Source organism: Phodopus roborovskii, unplaced genomic scaffold, assembly GCF_943737965.1.
Source record: "Phodopus roborovskii unplaced genomic scaffold, PHOROB, whole genome shotgun sequence".
NCBI classification, from domain to species: Eukaryota; Metazoa; Chordata; class Mammalia; order Rodentia; family Cricetidae; genus Phodopus; species Phodopus roborovskii.
Genome location: NW_026126567.1, coordinates 27,005,461 through 27,017,942, shown reverse-complemented (window position 1 = coordinate 27,017,942; position 12,482 = coordinate 27,005,461). Strand labels below are relative to the sequence as shown.

Below are 12,482 nucleotides of genomic sequence, written 5' to 3'. Positions count from 1 at the left end.
GTATAGATAAATCCCAGCTCTACTGAGGCTGATAAAATGTATATAAATACATGTTTTTCTTCTTAAATGAATGAAATGTCTAATGATAAAAATAATCTATACTGAATATTTCTTATGGCAATCACGAGTTATGCATTTTTTTCAATATTCAGCAAGAGCATTTACATTATATGAGGAAACTTGCCCCTTTAACAACAGTGGTATTCAATCAGATTACGATGTTTTTTTTCTAGGAGTATGATTTCATAATTTAACCTGGCTAGTCTAACACTGACATTAAGATATCTACAAATAAATATCATTATTATTTCTATATACATTGCAGTATTAAGTGACACCACAGGACAGTTTCTTCTAACCTACATACTAATGCAGTGTATACAGGATGTTTACAGAACATACCAGAAAGCAATCACACACACACACACACATACACACACACACACAAGCACAAATGCAACACAAATTTAAACATTATACATCTGAGAAGCTTGCAAAATAAGTATTATATGGTCCAGTATTGTCTTTCTTTTTATAAATATATTTTATCAGAGAAATAAAATATTAAACAGAAAATAAATATCCATCATAAACAACATCCTATGTAGAAGTTCTGAAGACAATTTTCTACTGTGTAGACTTCTGAACTCTTTCCTCTTTCAAGGGGAAATTGATTCAGAGATTTACCTTCTTCATTGTAATTATTCTGCAAGGAATTTTTCAAAGTTTTTTTAATTATACTTGGCAAGTTAATTCATACATATTCATTATCACAATCACAAAGGTTTAAGTGTAAATTTGACAATACTTAGGATGCTAAGAACGCAAATGTTTTCTAAGTGCTTTTTAAGAGAAATCATACATTCCATTCATTAATAACAAATTTTATTTTTAGGTTAGTTTATATTTCAAACAAGTACAAAGTATATTGAAAAAATATAATAATAGTTGGTGAATTTTGATGTGATCATGTTTTCTAGTTGTCTGTCAAGTTTTATAAATTAACTTTCAAAAATATTTCAATAGCTTACATTGTTATTTTAAAAATGAACACTTAATTTCTCAGTCTGTCATTGTTAAATCTGCCACCTTTTTTCCTTCCAGAAAAATTGACCTAAAATTTTCAAGTGCAATTTTGAAATGTTTTAAATATATGACACATTTAATCAGGTAGCAACGAGGGATTGGCTACCATACTTTGAGATTTTTGCAGTGTGTCATGTTTCTGGAATTGCCATCACAATTCACTGCAAATTTCCTAGTATTATATGATACAAATGTATGGTCCTGTAGCTCTGTAGATGGGAAGTCTTAATGATATCAGTTAGGTTGCTTGTTCAAGGGTCTCAGGAAGTGAAGTACAATTGGGAAGTGAGCTCTCATCAGAATGTATGGCATGTCTCATCTTGGAAGCTGATTCTGGTTGTTATTCTGGGCTATAATCCTTTAATCTTGTGCAATTGAGAGACATGCTTCCTGAGTTGGAAGCCACACATACCTACTATAGATATGTCTCCTTCCACCATGATTCATGTGTCTCAGCACAAGCTGATGGCTTACGGAATCATTCTAACAGTGATGTCATATATATGTAGGTATATATGTAGTTAGATCTCATTACTTCTGAGGTAATAGAACAAAAAACTGTGACAATCCTCTCCAAATCCCATGTTTCTCCTCCTATGAATAAAAGAATAGAACTGAATAATCAAACAGTCCTAATCAATTTCTCCAGTGTGAAATAAATGGCTGAAAACTATAAATCCAACTGTGATCTTCACCAGGAGTTGTAGTTTTCTTCTTCCTTCCTTATTTGTTTTTCTCTTCTTTTTTTAATCTTTGTTTTTTTTGGGGGGGGCGCTTACCACCCAAAATATACAGGGAGCCTATTCTTCTTATGAATATCTGGCCTTAGCTTGGCTTGTTTCTAACAAGGTTTTCTGATGTTTTTCCTCTGGGAATTTCACCTTTATTCTATGTATCTTTATTTTCTTCTTACTCCATGGCTGTCTGTATGACAGGGTGGCTGGCCCCCTATTCATCTCTTTTTCATGCTCCTCCATTTCTCTCTCTCTTATCTTTCTATTTATTCTCTCTACATGCTAGCCCACCTCTCTATTACTTTGTACTTCTTAGATATTGGTTGTTCAGTTCTTTATTAAACCAATCAGGTGTTTTAGAGAGGCAAAGTAACACAGCTTTACAGAGTAAAACAAATGGAACATTTAAGAATGCAACACATCTTTAACTAATATTCTACAAGAAATTTTGTATGTTTACTAACTTTATGCTACTGTAGACCATTAAATTAACAGATGGATCAGTCCTTTTTCTTTAATAATATAGACTTTGGGAAGCACTTTGCCATGTAATAAAAAGAATTTTCTGTTTAATTTCTTAGAACCAGACTGTGAATCATGAAATTTATACTCATTATTTTTGCTCTCAATATCAACCTTTATATTTCTTTATCCTTCCTTATTATTATCTTATATTAACTTACATTTCTCATTACTGTTTGAAAACATTTATTCACAGAGATTTGCTCTTAGTGCATTTTAGTGTCAATTTTAAAAAGGGAGAAAAAAACATCGTGTTTTTTGAATCAATGAATTTGAGAAACACTAATGTATACTAAGTCATATAGTCAACATACAACTGTCAAAAGTCGATAAGGGCCCAGGTAATAAGCACAGTTTTTATGGAACAATGGTAAATACGTATTTTTATGCTTTTCCACATATGATAAACACAGGTCTCCTTGAGGAATAGTTTATTTGTTCTTTGAGAATCTTATTTATGCTTTGGTGACATTTCTGATTCTACACCAACTCCTTCCAAAACCTTGACCCCATTCATATCCTCCAACCTACTCAAATGTGCATATTTTCTTTCTTTATGTTTCCCTTCCTTCTCCCTTCCTTGCTTCCACCCTCCCTCTTTTCTCCCCTCCCTCCCTTCCCCCTGCCTTCCACCTTCCCTTCCCCCAATCTCATTTCCTTCCTTATGTCTTCTCTCTCTCTCTCTCTCTTTCTCTCTCTCTCTCTTTGTCTCTTTCTCCCTCTCTTTTTATCACTAACCAATCAAGGCCATTTTGCTCCTTTCGGATGTTGGATTGTGGTCTTTCAATGGGGAGTGTTTGACTTACCAGAGGCTCCACTCATAGAGAAAACTCTCTTCTAGAAGTTAACAGTTGCCAATGGCTCCTCTGCTAGGAGTGAGAATGAGTGTTCAACTCCCCTCGATGTGCTGAAATTAGGTCTGGCTCAAGATTGTGTATGTTTTGTTTATGCTGTCAGAACCTATGTGAATTTCTGCTGTATCCAAAACACACTTGGAAGGAGGGAGTTCTGTACAGATGTTCCTTTTAGGGCTGAGTTTCCAGTAACTTTTTATGCTCTGCACCTTGACCAGATGGCAGGCTCCATGTTAATCACCATCATTTCTGTAATTTAATTCAGTAGTATGATAAATATGGCTGACAACTCTAGAATTGTGCAGCTTTCACATAAATTTTCCATTGTCGAGTCACAATGATGTCATGTGAGCTTTCTCACCCTAGAAAATCATGTGTAAGTTTTCAGAAAGCAAGAATCAAAGGAAAAAAAATAACACTGACCAGTTTCAAAAATTTGAGTCAACTATTACAATCTGTATATATGTTGGAGTAGTTTTATTTTCATTTTTTATATATTTACTATTTTTTCTTATTTTACCTCTTGATACCAGTTCCCTCTCCCTCCCATGCCCCTGACCCCCCAACTCCACAGGGAAGGTGATGCCTTCCTGGAGGGATCTTCAAAATCTGTCAAGTCATTTGGAGTAGGGACTAGGCCCTCCCTCCTGCCTCTAGGCTAAGAGCATATCCCTCCTTGGGGAATGTGCTCCCAAAATTCTTTCATGCACCAGGGATATATCCTGTTTCCACAATCAGAGGTCCCTTAGACTGTCCAGGCCTTCTACCTGAGACCCACCTTTAGGGGGTCTGAGCCAGTCCAATACTGGTTTCCATGAGCTCCCACTAGTTCAGAGCACCTGTCTCTGTGGGTTTCTGTAGCCTGGTTTTGACCCATTTTCTTATGACTCCTCCTCCCTCTCTGCAATTGGATTCCAGGAGTTCAGCTCAGTGTTTAGTTATAGGTGTCTGCTTCTGTTTCCAACAGCTACTTGATGAGGGCTCTATGCGGACATGTAAGTTAATTATCAATCTCATTATCAGGGAAGGGCATTTAAGGTAGCCTTTCCATGGTTGCTCAGATTGTTAGTTGGGGTCATCATCCTTGTACATCTTTGGACATTTTTGTAGAGTCAGAATGGCTCCCTTTATAATGTCTCCCTCTATTTTTTAATGGTATCTCTCTCTCTTTCTTTGCTCTTGTCTATTTAATATCTAACTTTATTTGTACTTAAACAATTCTCACAAAATATGTCATAGTACAAAAATTATGGCTAAAACAAGAACAGTTTGAAATATGTGTTAAAAAGTAATTTGAACAAAGACAAATATATCTTATAATGTATTTAAGAATGCTACAGAAACATTCTTTTTATACTTTTGTAATTTAAATTTGAAACAAGCTTGTTTTACATGTCAATCCCAGTTCTCCTCCCCTTCTCCTCCTTCCCCCTCCCAACCCCCATCCCATCCCTATCTGCTCCCTAGGGAAAGTGAGGCCTTCCATGGGGGATCTTCAAAGTCTGTCATATCAATTGAGCAGGGCCTAGACCTTACAGCATGTGTCTAGGCTGAGGGAGTATCCCTCTATGTGAAATGGGCTCCCAAAGTCCTTTCATAAATCAGGAATAAGTACTGATCCACTACCACAAGCCCCATAGATTGCCCAGGCCTCCTAATTGACACCCATGTAATAAGTAATCGAAATAGAAAGGTTAGGCAAGATTTTTTTTTTCTGAGAACATCAGTGTCTCTCACTATTTGTTTTGAATGACAGGATCCATTTTCAAGTCTTAAGATTTGAAATTTTCAGCATGATTTTGAGCAAATGCATACAACTCAGAATCTCATCAGTCTTTCTCCAGAAAACACCCGAGTTGCAACAAGAGAATGCTGTGCTGCAACGCTGCAAATACTAAATCATTTGTTAAATGCATTTTGTAAGGACTGATGTGAGGTTTAAGGAAACTTGATGCCAGGAATATCAATCCTGTGAAGAAAGCATCCTTGTTTTGGCATATTTGTCAAATTGAATTCCTTTATCGTTTGGTTTCTACAAAGTATATGCATTTAGCCATTGAAATATTAAATTTGAAAATTACTTTCTTGTTAAAGAGGAAATTGATTATACCCTCATGTCAGAGCTTTGTTTTTAATTATATATTTTTATTTTTTTAATTTACTTTGTGTTTTTTTATCTTTTTACAGTACAGGCCCTATGGATATATGTTATGGCTTCCAGTTTAGTGGGATTCTTCAGTGGGTAAATGAGCAGGTCTCTGTGTCTATAAATGTTTCTTGTACCTTTCCTTGGGTTTCTTTACTTGTTTGTCTTGCCCCATTTCATTATTTTATTTCATTCTTATCCCTTAGAAGCCTCTTCATTTTCTCATGAGAGACAGAAAGGGAATGGATCCTGATTGGAGAGTGAGTGGAGAGGAGCTGGGAAGACTAGAGGTAGAAGAAATTTCTAATCTGAAGATCAATCTACTCCATAAACATAATGTTATAGTGAAAATATGGGTTTGGATATAGACATATGGATTCACTGATTTTATGTGTGTGTCCATTTCAGAAAAGAGAGCAATATTTTACCATATTTACAGGCAAAACTTCAATGGTTATAATGCTGTCAGACAAAAAGGGGTAACTCTTTGTACTTCTCATACTTTAGCAAAGCATAGCAATCTCCACAATTTCCGGCATTTCCAGTCTGGTTTCTAGCTATGGATTGTGTGAATTTCTCTTGAAAGATAGTTTTTTTTTTTTTTTTTTTACTCCAGTCTCTCTTATGTTCAGGAATTCTGTGTATGAATATTAGTGCATTTTCTTCCCAACTTCATACAAATGCAATCATTTTCAGGAAGTCGTATCAGAAAGACTATTATGACTCAATGTTTGACCTTCCCTCCTTATGCTCACAGTGTCTATACCTTGTCTCAATATTGTTATCCATGATATGAATATTTTACTCACAAAAAATCTTCAGGAACCTTCAGGTCACATGATAAATTTTATACATTCATACACCTCTCTCCAATTTCAGCACATTTCTGGCATATTGCAAATATTTAATGAATATTTGTTAAAACTCAACTGATATAGAATACTGCTAACTGTTGGCACAGATAATGAGGGAGTATGTATTATATATCATGTTTTGAAAGGAATAAAACACAGGAAAGCGCACACAGGCAGATGCAAGATTCAGGAAATCTGGATTGATTCTTTGCTGATTTCTCAGCTATCAGAGTGGAGTTCTTTGTTAGGTCAGCTGTTTCTGTGTGTTGCTCCAGCCTGGTCTTGACCCCTTTGCTCATCACTCCTCTCTGTCTTCAATTGGAATGCAGAAGTTTGGCTTAGTGTTTAGCTGTGGATGTCTGCTTCTACTTCCATCAGCTACTGAATGAAGGCTCGTGTTTGTCTTTTTGTGACTGGGTTACCTCACACAGGATGGTTTCTTCTAGTTCAATCCATTTGCCTGCAAATTTCAAGTGTTTAATAAGGAATAAATTCTAAACTGGGTAATGGTGGTCCATGCCTCTAATCCTGGCACATGGGACACAGAGGCTGGTGAATCTCAGAAAGCTTGAGGCCAGCCTGGTTTACAGAGTGAGTTCCAGAACATCCTAGGTTACACACAAAAACCCTGTCTTGAAAAACCAAAGGAAAAAAAGGAAAGGATGGACAGAGAGAAAGAAGGGGGTTGGGAAGAAAGAAACATAGGAATTCTAAGTGCCCATTTGGATAACTGTGGAAATTATGGTTGTGGTGGTGGGTGGATATTCAACACTTTTTGTAGTGTGCACTGTGTCCATTTCATTTCAAAATTATGTATCTGCCTAGATTAGTAATAAGTTCCTTCTCTTTATCTTTCTGTGCTAATTTTTGCAGCTTTTAGTGTGTGGTAATATTAGAATGTTGGATGATTGATGTGAATTTCCTGTAATTTTCTATACATTTTCCACAGAATAATTTCAAGATGAATGTAAAGGGGTAAATATAAAAACTGAATGATAAATACAGTATAACCTTATCAGATCATAGCAGAGAAAAACCTTTCCAACATCAAAAGATAAATGGGAAACATGTCTCTAAGGAAAAGAATGAGATTCAACTAAATGAAATCTGAAACCTGATTAATGTAGTAATTTCAACAGTCATTCCTTCCCTCTTGTTTTAATGACAGGGTATTCTTGTATAAATAGGCGGTTTGAGTATTTATCCCTAGTGTATAAATGGCCTTTGAAACCCATTCCCTATGGAAGGATACTCTCTCAGTCTAGATACAAAGGAGAGGGCTTAGGTCCTGTCCCATATGGGGTGAGAGACTTTGATCACCCCTCATAGGAGGATGGGACAAGTGCTTGGGGGTTGGTGAGGAGGTTAGAAGGGAGAGGAAACTGGGATTGGGATGTAAAAAACAAAAGAAAAAACAAAATATGGGCTGGTTGTATCTCAAGATCCTTTTTTCTCTACATGTCAGATACTGGGATAATAAGTTATTCAACCTAGTAGGATTAAAATATCATTATTATATTAAAAAATCGGCAATAAGTAATTTTCAGTCCAAACGAAAATATGAAATATATATCATATAAAATATAGTATATATATATATATATGTGTGGGTATATATAAAATTTCTGTTTCTAATATAAAATTTGATCATTGTCTGAATTATAAATTTAGTAAATATCTAAATGGAGAACAAAAGTATGGTATAAAGTTGACATTACATAAGAAATAATTTATCATTGATATTTTGAATGTACAACAGCTTTGTTATACAATTAGTTCATGGATAGGAGAATATACCACTATTTCCTTAACCTGTAACAGTGGAAAGCAAAATTGATACAAGATCAAATCAAATAATCAAAAGTAAATGTCCAGGTGAGAGATATTTCAAGTGAAATACTACAAATATGCCTAATTAAAGCAAGCAGAAGATTTATCAATTTCTTTCAGATGAGTTTGAGAAAGATTTCTGATATAAGAGTTTTATTTATATTAGATAGTGTAAAGATTTCTATAATGTAAATATGAATTCTCAGCTCACCAACATTATGACTGTAACCTTTATTTTCCTTAAATTCAAAGCAGTCTATCAGTGCCTAATTTAAAAGGTTCTACATTGACAATTTAAAGAAGAATTAACCTGAAACATCATATACTATGTTTCAATTATCTTTAAATCTCTTTAACTATAGCCCTGTATTATTGAATTACTCTTTTGAACCAAAAAAATATTTTTTATTTACAGTGGAAAGTATGGTAATGATAGCAATAAGTGAAGATTTCATTTTCCACTAAACAAGTCTGCTTTTTCACCAAGAGCTCTTTACATAACACTGGGATACATTCTTCACACAAGTCAATTTTTGACATGGTTGTACATTTAAAAAGTGTATTAAATTTTATTATTGTGCTCAGTCATGAGAAATGGTATTACTGCGTTACCCAAAGCCAATAAAATGCTGGTAAATAAAATTTACTACAGTGCATGATTATGTGCATCTTTTATGTATTGTCAATTTGTTTCTAATAAATCTCACCCAATGTTTTCCACAAAGGCATCCCATATTAGCTCTTGGTAGTGTAGACATTATCAAATGAGCAAACATCTCTCAAGTCTGCATTATCTTTAGCTGTAGTACTATCCTTCTATTACTTATGTCTAAACAGCTCTAAAGAGTGATCTCCTTTATTCTCATTGGCTCTTCCTTTCTCTTCCCATATACCTGACTATGCTCTAATATTTAATGGAATCTGTTATTTTCAAGGCAATATAGCAATCTACCAAGTCTGAACAATTCTCCCTTTGATGTTCCCTGGTTTTCATCAGGTGAGCAGCCTGCATGATGGGTCATCACAGGTAAAAAACAATGGATGTTAGTGACTGTGACTAAAAGCCTCTGAAACCAAAATCCAAAATATTTCTTCCTTAGAAATAGCTTATCTCAATTGTTTTGTCTCAGCTGTGGAAAACTAACTAGTATAAATATTAATATCAATGTACCAACTTTAAGAAACAATTTTCTCTATTTTACCCATCTTTGTAATTTAATATATATCCAAGGCTGGAGAGATGTGCCAATGATTAAGAATGCTTGATACCCTCCCAGAGTACATCACTGCCTGTACCTTCTGCCTCATGGGATGTGATGCTTTCTTCTAACTTTATTGATTCCTGGGCATATATGGGATACAGTCACACAGACACATAACTTATACTTACCTAAAAGTATAGTCTTAAAGAATTGAATGCATCCTAGTTTTATGTCTCCTTACAATATTTTCTTTCTGTGTCCCCATGGTTGCTATATTTTGCACTTATTTTTCCTAAGTTATTTTGATTCCTTAATTGTTCCCAAGAGTTTCTACTTATAACTACTAAACATTTAATGAAACAATGTTCATCAATTACTTTGGCACTCATTTCAACCTGTGTTTATGTTCCAGATGAGCAATCTGTGCCAGTATCTGAAAGGACAGATATGTTAATTTTCCTTAGTTATGAATAAACACCTTGAGGCAATCACTTCATGAGAGAAAAATGTTATTTCGGTGATGGGTTTCTGAGCTTTTTTGCCTGTGGACACAGCTTTCTTTCATTTGACCTGTGGTATGCAAGGGTGACAAGGAGCTTTTCTGTTGCAAACTGTCTCAGTACATGACAGTCAAGGAACAGAATGTTTCATCTTCTAAATTTTTACTATACCCCAAGCATTCTTCTGGCTGAAAACTAAGCCTTTAACACAGGCCTTTGCAGAAGTTTCAAGCTACCAACCATAATAACCATAAATGCGCTGGTAACAGCTATTTTAGGTACAAGCTGCCATAAGCTTTATTGGCCATTCAAATGGTTTATTCAAGATTCAGATTCAGGGAGATTTTTGATAGAGATATCCCATTTAGTTCTGAGTGCTCAAATTCTCTTGCTCTCTGCTGATTTTCCATTTATGATTGTCTGTGTTAATTAACATCTATTACAGGAATTTTATCTCATGAGGGCTAAGTGTTAAATTGATATTTCAGTATAGCAGTATGTAATTGGTGGTTATTTGATGCTGTGTTCATTTGGCAGACTTATAGCCATAGGTTCCCCCCCCCTTATTAGGGCTCATAATGTATCCAAATGTCAAATTCTTAGTTATTTTAGCTGTGTCAGGCATGGGTTGATAATTTAAGGTCAACCTTAAATCCAATCCAAAAGCAGTTGATTACTCCATAACTTTGGTGACTCTATTAAACCATTACATTCTGCATGCAGGTCACTGTGATAGGCTACACAGGTCATAGCTATATGATATTAGCAACTGCTTTTCCCATTCAGCAGCATGCAAAATATATTCAGCAGGGGGAAGATATCTATTTGAATACCAGCTCAGTTTCTCTTTGACAAAGGACTCAGCAAGTTGTAATGCATTCTTGATCCTGGGGGGTATCACCGGGTTTCATATAACGGGTAGGTAAAGCATTGTCTCCTCCATTATATGGGGACTCTAATCACATTCCTTGCATGCATGCATATATTTTAGAAAGTTTCTGTGGTAGACAATAATAGGCTTCCATGTGACTTTTCATGAGGCCTTTAGTGTTAGTTGCCCTCTCCCATATTCCCTCTTTTAAATTGTTTTCTCATACCCTCCCCTTTTAATCCTATTATTCTTTTCCCTTTAATGTCTTTAGAACACTGTACCTTCCTTTCCTTGGGAAATCCTCACCCTCCTGCTAGCTGTCCCTTTAGTAGGTAGCTACCTACTTAACCTCTGTGATTATTCTAAATAAAACACATCTAAAGCTTGAAAGCTAATATCTATCTATAAGGAGAAATATACAATTTTTGTCTTTCTGAGACTAGATTACCTTACACATCTATGTAACTTTAAATTTTATGATTCTATTTTATTTATTTTTAATTTTTATTTTACATATTGATCTCAGTTCACTCTCGCTCCCTCCCTCTGTCCCTCTTTCCCTCTCTCACCCCCTCACATGCACCCTGACCACCCTCCCCTCCCATTCCCCCCCCACTCCACATGTAAGGTGATGCCATCCAGGAGAAGTCATCTAAATCTGTCAAGTTATTTGAAGTAAGGACTAGGACTTCTCTCCTGTCTCTAGGTTAAGTGAGTATCCCTCCATAGGGGATGTGCCCACAAGGTCCTTTTGTGTACCAGGAATACATCCTGGTTCCACTGTCTGAGTTCTCTTAGACTGCTCAGGCCTTCTACCTAAGATGTATGTTCAGGGGGTTTAAGTCAGTCCCATGCTGGATTCCCAGCTATCAGTCTGATTCTAGTTTTAATGATAGGTAAATAATATGTTTGGGGAAGATGCTCTTATTTTTTGATGTTAAGTTGAAGTTTAGAATAGAAAGAAATCACTATGAGTAAGATAAAAATAGATAGAGGATGGAGAGATGGGCCAGCAGTTACAGCTCAAGTAGCTATTGCAGAAGACCCTGGGTTTGTTTTATAAAACCCATATGGTAACTCCAAACTGTCACTGCAATTCTATGGAAACAAATACCTGCTTGTAGCTTCTGTGTGCTCCTGCAAGCACATGGATCACATAAGCTTGCACAGGGACACAGAAAAAACAGGTGAAATAAGGAGATAGATACCATTTAAGGGAGAGACTGAAAAGGAACATCAGAGTTGGTAATTGTCTCAAAATAGGAAATGTCATATTGTATGTAGTTCTATTTATAAACATTGCATGGAATGCTTTCTAAAGCATATTTTAATCATCCAGCATGGTCCTTGATACTAGAAAATCCTTAGTAAGTTTTTTTGTTTTGTTTTGTTTTGTTTTTTTTTACATTGCTTACAATTTGGTGATTAAAAACAATGCAAGGTACTAATGGGCTAATTGTTTTTTTTTTTTTTTAGTGTAATTCATATTCTCATTTCTTCAATGCCAAGTAATTCTGCTAAATATATATTATGTTTTAAAATCTTCACATGAAGAAAAATTAACAGAATCAAGACACTTTTCAGACAGTAATATTCTTGGAGAAGGCTCGGATTATCAAAAGAACAATTTATGGACTTGACCATTCCAGCAACGTTTGTACTATTAGTGTAAATAAAGCGTCGGGTAGTAGGTGTTATTTATGTAAGTCAGAGAACTTTAAAAGGCAGATTCTTTCCTTTTTTTCCTTTCTTTTATTTTCTCTCCTTCCCTTTTCCAACTATCAAGCAAGCTGTTAAACATTTACAGCCCAAGGTAGTCAGTGACAGACTCAAGCATATGCTTCTAAAGCTTCTTCCTCTTTATCCTGCATTTCTTTTTCTTC

General features: G+C 35.3%; 1 protein-coding gene across 1 annotated transcript in view; it reads left to right on the top strand.

Annotated features, from left to right (window-relative positions):
* Positions 1-12,482, top strand: part of Csmd3 (CUB and Sushi multiple domains 3) — a 1,059,412-nt gene that overhangs the window by 165,972 nt on the left and 880,958 nt on the right. The window lies entirely within an intron of this gene.